The sequence below is a fragment of the Cervus canadensis genome, chromosome 22 (genome assembly GCF_019320065.1).
Source record: "Cervus canadensis isolate Bull #8, Minnesota chromosome 22, ASM1932006v1, whole genome shotgun sequence".
NCBI lineage: Eukaryota > Metazoa > Chordata > Mammalia > Artiodactyla > Cervidae > Cervus > Cervus canadensis.
The window spans coordinates 51,085,950-51,100,549 of NC_057407.1; the positions used below are offsets into that span (position 1 = coordinate 51,085,950).

The 14,600-nt window shown below is 42.2% G+C and overlaps 1 non-coding gene across 1 annotated transcript; it reads left to right on the top strand.

Moving 5' to 3' along the window:
- Positions 1–12,448: 12,448 nt before the first annotated feature.
- On the top strand, positions 12,449–12,555 carry LOC122425261. The gene has a single exon (XR_006264797.1). It is a non-coding gene; the product is annotated as a U6 spliceosomal RNA (small nuclear RNA).
- The last annotated feature ends 2,045 nt before the right edge of the window (positions 12,556–14,600 follow it).

Genomic DNA, 14,600 nt, shown 5'->3' on the forward strand with positions numbered 1-14,600 from the left:
TTTTAAATTTTTTAAATAATTATGAAATAAATATTTTTTTAAAAATAAAGTATATGGTAGGATGTGCATAGGATATATGTAAATCTATACCATTTTAGGTGAGGTACTTGATCATCTCTGGATTTTGATATACATGGGGGTCCTGGAACCAATTCTCCATGGATACTGAGAGACCACTGTAATCTGGTGGACTTTGCGGTCATCCTACTTCTCATATACCTTCACCCATTCCCCTTCTCTAAGTATCCTGGTCCTCACCTGGGTATCCTTACTTCTCTCTATGTCCTTTTTTTCTTTTGTCCTTTGTCTTAAGCCTTAACGGATAAGGATGTGGCTCAGGCCTTAGCTCATTAGTGCAATCCCATCCTCAAGCCCCAGTAATTCAGAAAAAAAAAATTGACCCAATTCTGGCTGCTGAGATATAAAGAGGTTTGTCAGAGGTCTCAGAGAAGGAAATTTCTTTGCTATTTTGAGAGAATTTCTGAAAGTGACCGTTCTTTCCCTAGATGTGGATGAGGGAGCATGTTTCTGTACAAGGGTTCTTGTGCGCAACAGAAATAAACTGTCTATAGTTTAAGCGGAAAAGAATGTATTAAAGGATATGTAGTTGTTGTTCCGCCGCCCAGTCATATCCGGCTCTTTGTGACCCCATGGACTGCAGCACGCCAGTCCTCTCTGTCCCTCCTCATCTCCTGAAGTTTCCCCAAGTTCATGTCCATTGCATTGATGATGCAATTCAGCCATCTCATCTTCTGACATCCTCTTCTTTTGCCTTCAGTCTTTCCCAGCATCAGAGACTTTTCCAATGACTCAACTGTTAGCATCAGTTGACCAAACTACTGGAGTTTCAACTTCAGCATCAGTCCTTCCATTGAGTATTCAGTGTTGGTTTCCCTTAAGATTGACTGGTTTGATCTCCTTGCTCTCCAAGGAACTCTCAGGAATCTTCTCCATTACTAAAGTTTGAAGGCATCAATTCTTTGGTGCTCTGACTTCTTTACAGTCCAGCTCTCACAACTGTACATGACCACTGGGAGGACCATAGCCTTGACAGTTCGGACCTTTGTCAGCAGAGTAATGTCTCTGCTTTTCAGCACCATGTCTACGTTTGCCATCGCTTTCCTGCCAAGAAGCAAACGTCTTCTGATTTCATGGCTGCAATCACTGTCCAAAGTGATTTTAGAGCCCAAGAAGAGGAAATCTGTCACTGCTTCCACCTTTTCCCCCTATATTTGCCATGAAGTAATGGAGTTGGATGCCATGATCTTAGTTTTTTTAAATTTAGTTTTAAACTGGATATCAGTTCAGTTCAGTCGCTCATTGTGTCCAACTCTTTGCGACCCCATGAACCGCAGCATGGCAGGCCTCCCTGTCCATCACAAACTCCCGGACTTTACTCAAACACATGTTCATTGAGCTGGTGATGCCATCCAACCATCTCATCCTCTGTCGTCCCCTCCTCTTCCTGCCCTCAATCTTTCCCAGCATCAGGGTCTTTCCAAATGAGTCAGCTCTCCGCATCAGGTGGCCAAACTATTGGAGTTTCAGCTTCAGCATCAGTTCTTCCAATGAACACCCAGGACTGATCTCCTTTAGGATGGACTGGTTGGATCTCCTCACAGTCCAAGGGACTCTCAAGAGTCTTCTCCAACACCACAGTTCAAAAGCATCAATTCTTCAGCAGTCAGCTTTCTTTATAGTCCAACTCTCACATCCATACATGACCACTGGAAAAACCATAGCCTTGAATAGACAGACCTTTGTTGGTAAAGTAATGTCTCTGCTTTTTAATATGCTGTCTAGGTTGGTCATAACTTTCCTTCCAAGCAGTAAGCGTCTTTTAATTTCATGGCTACAGTCACCATCTGCAGTGATTTTGGAGCCCCAAAAAATAAAGTCTGACACTGTGTCCCCATCTATTTGCCATGAAGTGATGGAACCAGATGCCATGATCTTAGTTTTCTGAATGTTGAGCTTTAAGCCAACTTCTTCACTCTCCTCTTTCACTTTCATCAAGAGGCTTTTTAGTTCCTCTTCACTTTCTGCCGTAAGGATGGTGTCATCTGCATATCTGAGGTTATTGATATTTCTCGCGGCAATCTTGATTCCAGCTTGTGCTTCTTCCAGCCCAGCATTTCTCATGATGTACTCTGCATGTAAGTTAAATAAGCAGGGTGACAATATACAGCCTTGACATACTCCTGTCCCTATTTGGAACCAGTCTGTTGTTCCATGTCCAGTTCTAACTGTTGCTTCCTGACCTGCATACAGGTTTCTCAACAGGCAGGTCAGGTGATCTGGTATTCCCATCTCTTTCAGAGTTTTCCACAGTTTATTGAATCCACACAGTCAAAGGCTTTGGCATAGTCAATAAAGCAGAAATAGATATTTTTCTGGAACTCTCTTGCTTTTTTGATGATCCAGCGGATGTTGGCAATTTGATCTCTGGTTCCTCTGCCTATTCTAAAACCAGCTTGAACATTGAACATTGGGAATTCACGGTTCACGTATTGCTGAAGCCTAGCTTAGAGAATTTTGAGCATTACTTTACTAGCGTGTGAGATGAGAACAATTGTGCAGTACTTTGAGCGTTTTTTGGCATTGCCTTTCTTTGAGATTGGAATGAAAAGTGACCTTTTCCAGTCCTGTGGCCACTGCTGAGTTTTCCAAATTTGCTGACATATTGAGTGCAGCATCATCTTTTAGGATTTGAAATAGCTCAACTGGAATTCCATCACCTCCACTAGCTTTGTTTGTAGTGATGCTTCCTAAGGCCCACTTGATTTCACATTCCAGGATGTATGGCTCTAAGTGAATGATCACACCATCATGATTATCTGGGTCATGAAGATCTTTTTTGTATAGTTCTTCTGTGTATTCTTGCCACCTCTTAATATCTTCTACTTCTGTTAGGTCCATACCATTTCTGTCCTTTATTGAGCCCATCTTTGCATGAAATGTTCCCTTGGTATCTCTAATTTTCTTGAAGAGATCTCTAGTCTTTCCCATTCTATTTTCTACCAGATATATTGAAGGATATATTCAGTGGCTAACACTCCGAGCTCCCAATGCAGGGGGCCTGGGTTCAGTCCCTGGTCGGGACTGAACATGCCACAGCTAAGACACTGCTGCTGCTGCTAAGTCGCTTCAGTCGTGTCCGACTCTGTGCGACCCCATAGACGTCAGCCCACCAGGCTCCCCTGTCTCTGGGATTCTCCAGGCAAGAACACTGGAGTGGGTTGCCATTTCCTTCTCCGATGAGTTAAAGTGAAAAGTGAAAAGTCGCTTAGTCGTGTCTGCCTCTTAGTGACCCCATGGACTGCAGCCTACCAGGCTCCTCCATCTACAGGATTTTCCAGGCAAGAGTATTGGAGTGGGATGCCATTGCCTTCTCTGACAGCTAAGACACAGTGCAGCCAAATACATAAAAAATTTTTTTAAAGAATGTCAGGACCTTCATGGAATCTCTGGGAAAGCCAGAGAATCCTAGGACACAAGGCAGAATATGTCCTATTGCTCCAGAGAAAACACTGCTGCTTCCCCATGGTGCCCAGCCCTGCTGGTAGAGAATGTGGGTCCGTTAGGGATTCCACCTGAACCCCACCACCACTGCTGCCTCTGAAGGTAGTACTGTCACCTCTGCCAGAAGAGTCTCTGCGTGGTTTTGCATCTTCATGTCACCAAGAACCATTTGAATATATTGGCAGAGCTACAAGAAAGGCTGGGAAACAGAATTTCTGAATTCTGCATTGATGAAGCAGGAATCAAGAGATGGAGAAATTCCTTCCAAACCCAGGAAAGGTTTCAAAGGTGCCTTGCAGCCAATAAGAATGCATATGTCCACTATACCTTGGAAGCTGTTGGTAACCATCTTATGGCCTTGGTGGAGGATCCATCTTCAGATGAAACTGACCTGCCAGAAGTCAGAAAGGAGAGCTAGAGGGAAACTGAGTCAACAGCGATGTCACTGAGGTGCTGAATCAAACCAGAACTAAGCCCACCCTGTGTCTTGAGATCTAGGTCCATGGCCTAGTAAACCCCCAGGATTCTTTAAACTGAATTTCATGTTACTTACAAAGAAATGCATCCAAAATGATGTATAAACAAAAACAATTGGAAAATATTCCTAAATTCTTAACAATGGAATTACTAGATTGCAGGGTATGTGCATTTTACATTTGGATGTATGTTAATAAATTATCTTCCAAAATTTTACATTAATGTTTATTTCCACTAGCAGTTTATGAGAATTTCTTCACACCATCACTAACACTAAGCTTTATCATCCTTTTAAATGTTTATTAACCTGTTAAGTGAAAAGTAGCATTCATTCATTATGCTTTTAGTCTTTATGTTTAATAAGTAAAATTAAAACTAAGTTAGATACTGATTTTTATCCTTTGACCATTTTTTATTGGATTATTCATCTTTTTCTTATTGACTTATAATTATTCTTTATTTTAAGAATAAAGAAATTATTAAGAAAGTCATTTTTTTTGTTGTGTGTTTTGCATTATCATTTTGTCTTTTGGTATGTATATCTGTATATTTGGTATGTATATCTTTTTAATATTCAAATTAAACTGGTGTGTCTTTGACCACACCACCCTGAATGCACCTGATCTCAGAAGCTAAGCAGGGTTGGACCTGGTCACTTCATGCATGGGAATGTCTGGTACTATAGATTTTTTTTTTTGATACTTGTATTTTTTTATTGGCTGTGCTGGGTCTTCATTGCTTCACGGGCTTCTCTCGAGATGCAGTGAGCAAGGGCTACTCTCTCGTTGCCGTGGTGGGCTTCTCATTGTGGTGGCTTCTCTTGTTGCAGGGCGTGGGCCCTAGTTGCAGCCCGTGCACTCCGGAGTTTCGACTCCCAGGCTCTAAAGCAAAGGCTCAGTAGATGTGGCACACAGGCTTAGCTGCTCCTCAGGATCTTCCCAGACCAGGGATTGAACCTGTGTCTCCTGCATTGACAGGCAGACTCTTTACCAATCAGCCACCAGGGAAGCCCAGTACTGTGGTCTTTAATAGTATACATATAAAACAGATGAACACAGTAATTATGTACACTGGTGTCTCAGATGGTAAAGAATCCTCCTGCAATGCAGGAGACCTGGGTTTGATCCCTGGGTTGGGAAGATCCCCTGGAGAAGGAAATGGCAACCCACTGGCAACCCACAGTATTGTTGCCTAGAAAATCCCACGGACAGAGGAGCCTGGCAGTCTACAGTCCATGGGGTCGCAGAGTCAGACACCCCTGAGCGACTTTCACTTTCAGTCTCATGGTAGGCTCAGGAAGAGAGTCCAAACGTTTCATCTTGCTTATCACTGGTTTTAATAATGAAAGATGGATTAAGTCAGTAAAGTTGCAATATACAAAATAACTATATAAAAATCAGTTGCATTTCTGTACACTAACAATGAACTATGAGTTAAGAATCTCATTTTATGATTATCATAAAGACAAACACTTAGGAAATAAATTTAATGAAGGAGATGAACAATCTGTACACTAAAAACTACTAAACACTGATAAAAGAAGCTTAGGAAGACACAAATAAATGGAAAGCTATTTGGTGTTCATGGGTTGGAAAATTAATATTGCTAAATGCCCATACTGCCCAAAGTGAGATATAGATTCAGTGCAATTCCTATCAAAATTCCAGTGGCATTTTTCACAGAAATAGAAAATCCTAAAATTTGGAACCACAAAAGACCCTGAGTAGCCAAGCAGGGTGAAATAAGCCAGACAAACACAAATACTACATGGTACCACTTCTATGTGAAACGTAAATTGAAAAAATTTAACAAGAGTTGGACTCGTAAAATAAAATGGTGGTTGCTAAGAGAGAAGGGGACAGTAGGAACAGGTTGGTAAAGGATGCAAATTTCAGTTATAAAGTAAGGCCTGAGGGTCTCATGTGCAGCAAGGTGACTGTAGTTAATTGTATGGTATTGTATGATTGAAATCTGTCAAGAGAGTAAAACTTAAGGTGCTCACGCCGCCCCCCCACCCCCTGCAAAAAAGGATGACTGTTCACTAACTAGACGGTGAAAAACTTCTCACAGTGTACAAGTATATCAAACTGTACACTTTAAAAATACTACAATTTTGTCATTATTTTTCAATAAGGCTGGAAACACTGAAAAATAAGAGATAAAAAAAAGGACAGAATTGGGCTTCCCCGGTGGCTCAGTGGTAAAGTATCTGCCTGCCGATGCAGGAGACACAGGTTTGATCCCTGGTCCTTGAAGATCCCACATGCCATGGAGCAGCTAAGCCTCCGCACCACAACTGTTGAGCCTGTGCTCTGGAGCCGAGCCGCGCCTGAGCCCACGTGCTGCAAGTACTGAAGCCTGGGCACCCCAGAGCCCAGGCTCAGCAACAAGAGAAGCCCACACACTGCAACTGGAGAAAAGCCTGTGCAGCAGCAAAGACTCAGCACAGCCAAAAATAAAAATTGTTTTTTAAGTTTGTAAAAGGACAGAAGAAAATAAAATTGCTGCAGTGCCCACAGACCCCAGTTTCCTACCTCTGCCCCACAAGGTGTCACTATTGAAACACAGACGATCTGCTATATCACAAGATGGGAGTTACTAAAACCTAACTTGCTCTAATAGTTTGAGGTTGCAAACTCAAAGGACTCTTTTTCCTAGGACACACCTCTGATGCTTCAGGGAAATTTATAAGGGCTGAGCTAGAACCTGTCCTCCTAGCCAGCAATGTTAAGCACAGGTGAGTGGCCCAGGTTCCCCATCCTTCATGGTGAATTTCTTCTGAGTAGGCCCTGGTGTCTTTTGCTGCCATCACAGGTTGGCGATGCTTCAGGACATCAGAGGTGAAACAGTAAAAGTGATCCTCCCAAAGAATCAGTGTCAGGATCTCAATAACTTCCTCCCCAGAAGACTCCTTAGGCTTTGGAGAAATTTGCTGACCTCTTCAACCGTCAGACTCCTCGTACCAAAAGGACATGGTGAGAAGAGCAGCATTAGATTCTACATGTCAGTGGTTCCATGCAGTATTTGTCCTTTTCAGTCTGAGTTGCCTCACTTAGGATAATGTCCTCGAGGTCCATCCATGTTGTCACAAATGGCAAGATTTCTTTCTTTTATATGTCTGAGTAACATTCCATTTATATATAATAAGAATGTGGTCATCTGGGAAGGAGGAGCATTATTCTGTCTACTATACCAATCACCTTGTTTCCTCCACTAAAATGAGGGAGTAATCTGGGAAAGAGGGAGACATGGAATACAGAAAATAGATTCAACAGAGGAGAGCAAAGGAAAGGAGTCTCCATGATGATGATGAAGCCACAATGTCCAGATAAGAGCACAAGAGACCTATTGGCACAATGACAGGAGAGACAGGTGGATCAGTGGTGGTCCTCACCATGGTTCTGCCAATGTAACTTACTTTTAAATTGATGAAACTTCTAGAGGATCTACTTTGCTAAACAGAGAATAAATCTAAATATAGAAATACAGATCAAGGGCCAAGGGAATCTAACCCAGAAGAAAAACAAAGAGAATTCCAAGACTGACATCAGAAGAAAGTCCTAGGGTAATGGTTGTACAGAACATCTAGAGAGCAACCAACAGAGACAAGAAAAGCGAAGAAGGGAAACCAGATGAGGACTTCACTATCTAATAGTAGTGGAACTGGCTTATTCAGACCAACCCTGCCACCAACAAATGAAACAGTTGCACAGAATATTGAACAACCCTTCTTAAGGCACTAATGAGCTAACAAGATACCAAGGTAGGATGCAGGAGAGAATGGAACCTGGAAGGTGAACATAGTATTCATGTCACTTAGATTGTGGGCATTTGCTCATCTAAAGGAGTGGCTAATTTTTTGCATTTTTGAAAGCTTCCCAGAACTAGAGGCCACCCATTGAGGGTGAGGAACCCTGGTAAACAATCTCCTGCTTTGGATTAAGACCTCAAAGGATTGCACCCTAGAGGTCAGAGTAAATTGACAGTAAACCAGCCTTCAAACAGCTTGTCATGAGCTTCTAATTATGGGTGGCCCCCAATCAAAGCAAATGGCAACCCACTCCAGTACTCTTGCCTGGAGAATTCCATGGGCAGAGGAGCCTGGCGGGCTACAGTCCATGGGGTCGCACAGAGTTGGACATGACCTAGTGACTGAGCACACACACACCAAATCGAAAGCTTTAAAGTCAGATTAAAGTGATCCCAGGTTACTAGGGGTACCAGGAGCCTGGGAGAAGCAAGTGAAAATCCTCTCAGAGAGACAACATAATCCTAATGTTATTTCTATAACTAATTTTTTAAATACATTGTTCAACACACAATCAAATATAACTGGACATGAAAGGAGCCAAGGTAAAATGAACAAGAACCAACAGAAATAACTGACATCAGACACAACCCTAGAGGCGTCCAAATATTGGAATTATCAAACACAAATGGGACGTCCCTGGTGGTCCAGTGGCTAAGATTCCTCGCTCCAAATGCAGGGGATGTGGGTTCGATTCCTGGTTAGGGAACTAGATCCCAAATGTACAACTAAAGATCCCAAATGCCACAACTAAGACCTAGTACAGGCAAATAAATACATACATAAAAATAAATATTAAAATGGAGACAAAAATAAAAATGACAAAAAACACAAGTAGTGAAACAAGTGTACATCCTAAACAAGGGTACCTGCTAAAGAATGCAAAAGCCACACTGGAAATTTTCAACGGCAAACTCTAAAAAGTTACAAACCACATTTATAAAAGAACCAAATAAAATTTGACAAGAAAAAATACTATATAAACCGAATTTAAGATAAATGTATGAGTTTACAAGCAGATAAACTGGAAGATATGTTAAAAACCTAATCATAAAACATGACAACACTCTGCTGGGAGTTACATTTGCGTGTATCTAATAATATAAACACTGAATATTGATTTAACCAAATATTGTAACTATATTCAGAAGATGAAGGATAGTAAGAAAGGGAGTAACACTATCAGAAAATAAATTTGCATGTACCATAATAGATGGAAGTTGGTAGATAATATCTAAAGTAGCATGCAGGGACTTCCCTGGCAGTCCAGTGGTTACGACTCTGCTTCCAATGCAGATGGGACAGGTTTGACCCCTGGTTGGGGAGCTGAGATCCCACATGCCACTCGGCCAAAAAAGCAAAACTTAAAAGTAATATTGTAACCAATTCAATAAAGACTTTAAAAACATCTTTTTAAAAGTCACATAAAAATTTTTTTTAAAAATCTTAACAAAAGTCTTTAAAAAATTAAAGTGGAATGTGCATGTTATTACAAACAAGTACAGACATAAATGCCAGAGAAGACAGCCCAAGGAGTAAAAATTAGTTGCTTCTAGAGAAGAGGAATGAAGGAACTAGAGAGAGATGGGAAAAGGGCTGTATTTTGTTGTAAGCTTTTGTAGTACTGAAAAGGAAAAACTCAGGCATTGCTGTCTTTCCTCTGTAGGGAAAAACCCAGTTCTTCCCTACTGTGTCCTTATTCCTTGCGTCAATTTACCTTCAGAGAGAACCCTTCACTTCTGACACTTGTGATCATCACATACATGAGTTCTTTTCCCCACCACAAGCCAGTCGTCAACAGCTGTATGTCCTACAGCTTAGGTCTAACACTATCTACCTGAAGATAGTGTCAGATCCTACATATCCAGGGCTCAGTCCCATAAGACTGCTCCCACTGCTAGGGATAGAGAAAAGGGACAAAGTAGGTGATTAAATAGTCAATCCCACTGCTGCTGCTGCTGCTGCTGCTAAGTCACTTCAGTCGTGTCCGACTCTGTGCGACCCCACAGACAGCAGCTCACCAGGCTCCCCTGTCTCTGGGATTCTCCAGGCAAGAACACTGGAGTGGGTTACCATTTCCTTCTCCAATGCATGAAAGTGAAAAGAAAGTGAAGTCGCTCAGTCGTGTCCGACTCTTAGCAACCCCATGGACTCCAGCCTACAAGGCTCCTCCGTCCATGGGATTTGCCAAGCAAGAGTACTGGAGTGGGTTGCCATTGCCTTCTCTGGTTAATCCCACTAGGGGATTGTAAATAGAAAAAAGTCTGGGAGACCCCTGTGAGTTAAGGGTTACTCAAGAAAGCATGTTTGCTTAATCACAAAACCAAGCAGGCTTGCTTAGCAACCAAATCACACCACCTAACCGTTTCACTACCCCCACACATCAGACACCAGGGCAAGCCCACGTAGTCACCTGTGCTTCAGACCAACCAGCTATAGATCAGAGATTCCAATGATCTGCTCCTTAGGTTCGATTAATTTGACACAGCAAGTCCCAGAAATCAGGGAGACAATTTTACCAGTTTATTAAAGGATATATGAAGGATACAGATGAACAGGCAGATAAAGAACTATACATGTGGTCTGCAAGGGTCCAGAGCACAGCGCCTTCTGTCTTCACGGAGTTGGGATGTGTCATTCTCCAGGTATACGTGTGTTTGCCAACCTGGAAGCTCTCTGAATCCCATACTGTCAGGATTTTATGGAGGTTTCCTCAAGTAGGCATCAGTTAGTCACTTCAGTTGCTCAGTCATGTCCAATTCTTTGTGACCCCATGGACTGCAGCACGCCAGGCTTCCCTGTCCATCAGCAATTCCCGGAGCTTACTCAAACTCATGTCCATTGAGTCGGTGATGCCATCCAACCATCTCATTCTCTGTCATCCCCTTCTCCTCCTGCCTTCAATCTTTCCCAACATCAGGGTCTTTTCCAACATCAGGGTCTTTTCCAATGAGTCAGCTCTTCGCATCAGGTGACCAAAATATTGGAGTTTCAGCTTTAGCATCAGTCCTTCCAATGAATATTCAGGACTGACTTCCTTTAGGATGGACTGGTTGGATCTCCTTGCAGTTCAAGGGACTCTCAATAGTCTTCACCAACACCACAGTTCAAAAGCATCAATTCTTCAGCACTCAGCTTTCTTTATAGTTCACCTCTCACATCCATCCATGACTACTGGAAAAGCCATAGCTTTGACTAGATGGACCTTTGTTGATAAAATAATGTCTCTGCATTTTAATATGCTGTCTAAGTTGGTCATAGCTTTTCTCCCAAGGAGCAACATCTTTTAATTTCATGGCTGCAGTCACCATCTACAGTGATTTTGGAGCCCAAGAAGATAAAGTCTCTCACTGTTTCCATTGTTTCCCCATCTATTTGCCATGAAGTGATGGGACCAGATGCTATGATGTTAGTTTTCTGAATTTTGAGCTAAAAGCCAACTTTTTCACCTTCCTCTTTCACTTTCATCAAGAGGCTCTTCAGTTCTTCATTTTCTGCCATAAGGGTGGTGTCATCTGCCTATCTGAGGTTATTGATATTTCTCGCAGCAATCTTGATTCCAGCTTATGCTTCATCCAGCCCAGCTTTTCACATGATGTAAAGTTAAATAAGCTGGGTGACAATATACAGCCTTGATGTATATTGCAGGCATAATCAATAAGTAATTGTTTTTAGCTATGTTCTCCTCTCTGGAGGCTGAGGGGTGAGGCTGGAAATTACAAGTTTTGGATCCTGAAGGATCTACCTTCCAATGAAGGAGACATGGATCTGATCCCTGGTCGGGGAACTAAGATCCCACATGCCACAGCCCAACTAAGATCGCTTGCTGCAACTAGAAAGTCTGTGCGCTGCAACAAAAGATCCCACAAAAGGCAACAAAGATGCTGTGAGGCCAAAAAATTCAAAACCAAAACTTAAAAGCGATGCTTCTAGTCTTCTTTAGTTCAGTTGCTCAGTCATGTCCAACTCTTTGTGACCCCATGGACTGCAGCATGCCAGGCTTCCCTGTCCATCACCAACTCCTGAAGCTTGCTCAAACTCATGTCCTTTGAGTCGCTGATGCCATCCAACCATCTCCTCCTCTGTCGTCCCCTTCTCCTCCCACCTTCAATCTTTCCCAGCATCAGGGTCTTTTCAAATGAGTCAGTTCTTCGCATCAGGTGGCGAAAGTATCGGAGCTTCAGTAGGATTTCCTAGTGTTCTTACCACTTAGGAAATTACAACAGTTTTAGGAATTCCATGTCAGGAAATGGGGGCAGACACCAAGATACATATTTTCCATTATCTCACAAGTACTATTTGACTTTTCTAAGTGTATACGTGTTTATTTCAATAAAATAAAAATTAATTTAAAAAGGAAAAATTAAAGACAAAAAAAGAAAAGCAGTACTGGAGAAGACCGTGAGGTAGGCAGAGGAAAGAACACCTCTGGTACCTGAGCCAGGGTCCGTCCAATGTTTAGAGCTCAGGAAGATGATGTAGGGGAGTGAGCAGAGGGACAGAAGGAGCAGCTGGAGCCACAGGAGAACACTGAGAGAGTCGTGGCCTGGGGGCCAAGTGGACAAAACAGTTGGAAGAGAGAATGATCAGATATGCCAAGTGCTATTACTTCGAATGAAACGTGATGAAAAAGAATGTGTGGTGCTCGCTTCAGCAGCACGTATACTAAAATTGGAACAATACAGAGAAGATTAGCATGGCCCCTGCGCAAGGATGACACGCAAATTCGTGAAGCGTTCCATATTTTTAATGGGCCAAAGAACTAAACAGACATTTCTCCAAAGAAGACATACAGATGGCTAACAAACACATGAAAAGATGCTCAACATCACTCATCATCAGAGAAATGCAAATCAAAACCACAATGAGGTACCACTACACGCCAGTCAGGATGGCTGCTATCCAAAAGTCTACAAGCAATAAATGCTGGAGAGGGTGTGGAGGAAAGGGAACCCTCTTACACTGTTGGTGGGAATGCAAACTAGTACAGCCGCTATGGAGAACAGTGTGGAGATTTCTTAAAAAACTGGAAATAGAACTGCCATGTGACCCAGCAATCCCACTTCTGGGCATACACACTGAGGAAACCAGATCTGAAAGAGACACGTGCACCCCAATGTTCATCGAAGCACTGTTTATAATAGCCAGGACATGGAGGCAACCTAGATGCCCATCAGCAGACGAATGGATAAGGAAGCTGTGGTACATATACACCATGGAATATTACTCAGCCATTAAAAAAATTCATTTGAATCAGTTCTAATGAGATGGATGAAACTGGAGCCCATTATACAGAGTGAAGTAAGCCAGAAAGATAAAGAACATTACAGCATACTAACACATATATATGGAATTTAGAAAGATGGTAATGACAACCCTATATGCAAAACAGAAAAAGAGACACAGATGTACAGAACAGACTTTTGGACTCTGTGGGAGAAGGCGAGGGTGGGATGTTTTGAGAGAACAGCATCGAAACATGTATATTATCTATAGTGAAACAGATCACCAGCCCAGGTTGGGTGCATGAGACAAGTGCTCGGGCCTGGTGCACTGGGAAGACTCAGAGGGATTGGGTAGAGAGGGAGGTGGGAGAGGGGATCGGGATGGGGAATACATGTAAATCCATGGCTGATTCATGTCAATGTATGACAAAACCCACTACAATATTGTAAAGTAATTAGCCTCCAACTAATAAAAATAAATGAAAAAGAAAAAGAAAAAGAATGTGTGTGTGTAACCAAATCTCATTGCTCACAGAAACTAACACAGCATTGTAAAGCAACTATACTTCCGTTTAAACAAAGAGAATGAAAATTTGGTGGTTGCATTTGGTATTGTCCAGGCAAGGGTCATATTTTGGTGGAGCGAAAGCCTGGTCTATGTGAGTTCCATGGTGGGGTATGTAAGGATGAAAAATGAAAATGGCAAGAGTAGCACCTCCCTGGTAAGGAAAAGAGAAAGGGTATTTGCATATCAACAGGGAGTTTTGTGCATTAAGTGTGACCCTCTGGGTATGCTTTCAAATGAAGCTATATGAATGTTGATGGGAGTGACTGATTATGTGATAGGGCAGGTATGTGATTTATATACATATATGGGCTTCGCAGGTGGTGCTAGTGGTATAGAATCCTCCTGCCAAGCAGAAAACTTAAGAGACATGGGTTCGATCCCTGGATTGGGAAGGTCACCTGCAGAGGAGCATGGCAACCCACTCCAGTATTCTTGCCTGGGAAATCCCATAGACATCCCTGGAGGCTAAAGTCCATAGGGTTACGAAGAATCGGATGCAACTGAAGCAACTTAGCATGCACACCCACATGCCTAAAATAGACTTCCCAGGTGGCACTAGTGATAAAGAACTCGCCTGCCAATGCAGGAGATGTAAGAGACGTCGGTTGGATCCCTGGATTGGAAAGATCCCCTGGAGGAGGGCATGGCAACCCACTCCAGTATTCTTGCCTGGAGAATCCCATGGACAGAGGAGCCTGGCGGGCTATGGTCCATAGGGTCACAAAGAGTCAAACATGACTGAGTGACTTAGCATGCACACACAATCACTTAATGTGATCATTGTTATTAAATTAATAATATAAATTTAATATATTTAATTTGTTAAATTTTATAATTTTTGCATCTATGTATAGTATAGGTTTGGACGAATAAACTAGTTTTCCAAAGAAAATTAGAAATGTATTTATTATCTTCTATGTTCACAAGAGAACTTTCAGAGGTACAAACTGGATTTAGAAAAGGCAGAGGAACCGGAGATCAAATTCCCAGCATCCATTAG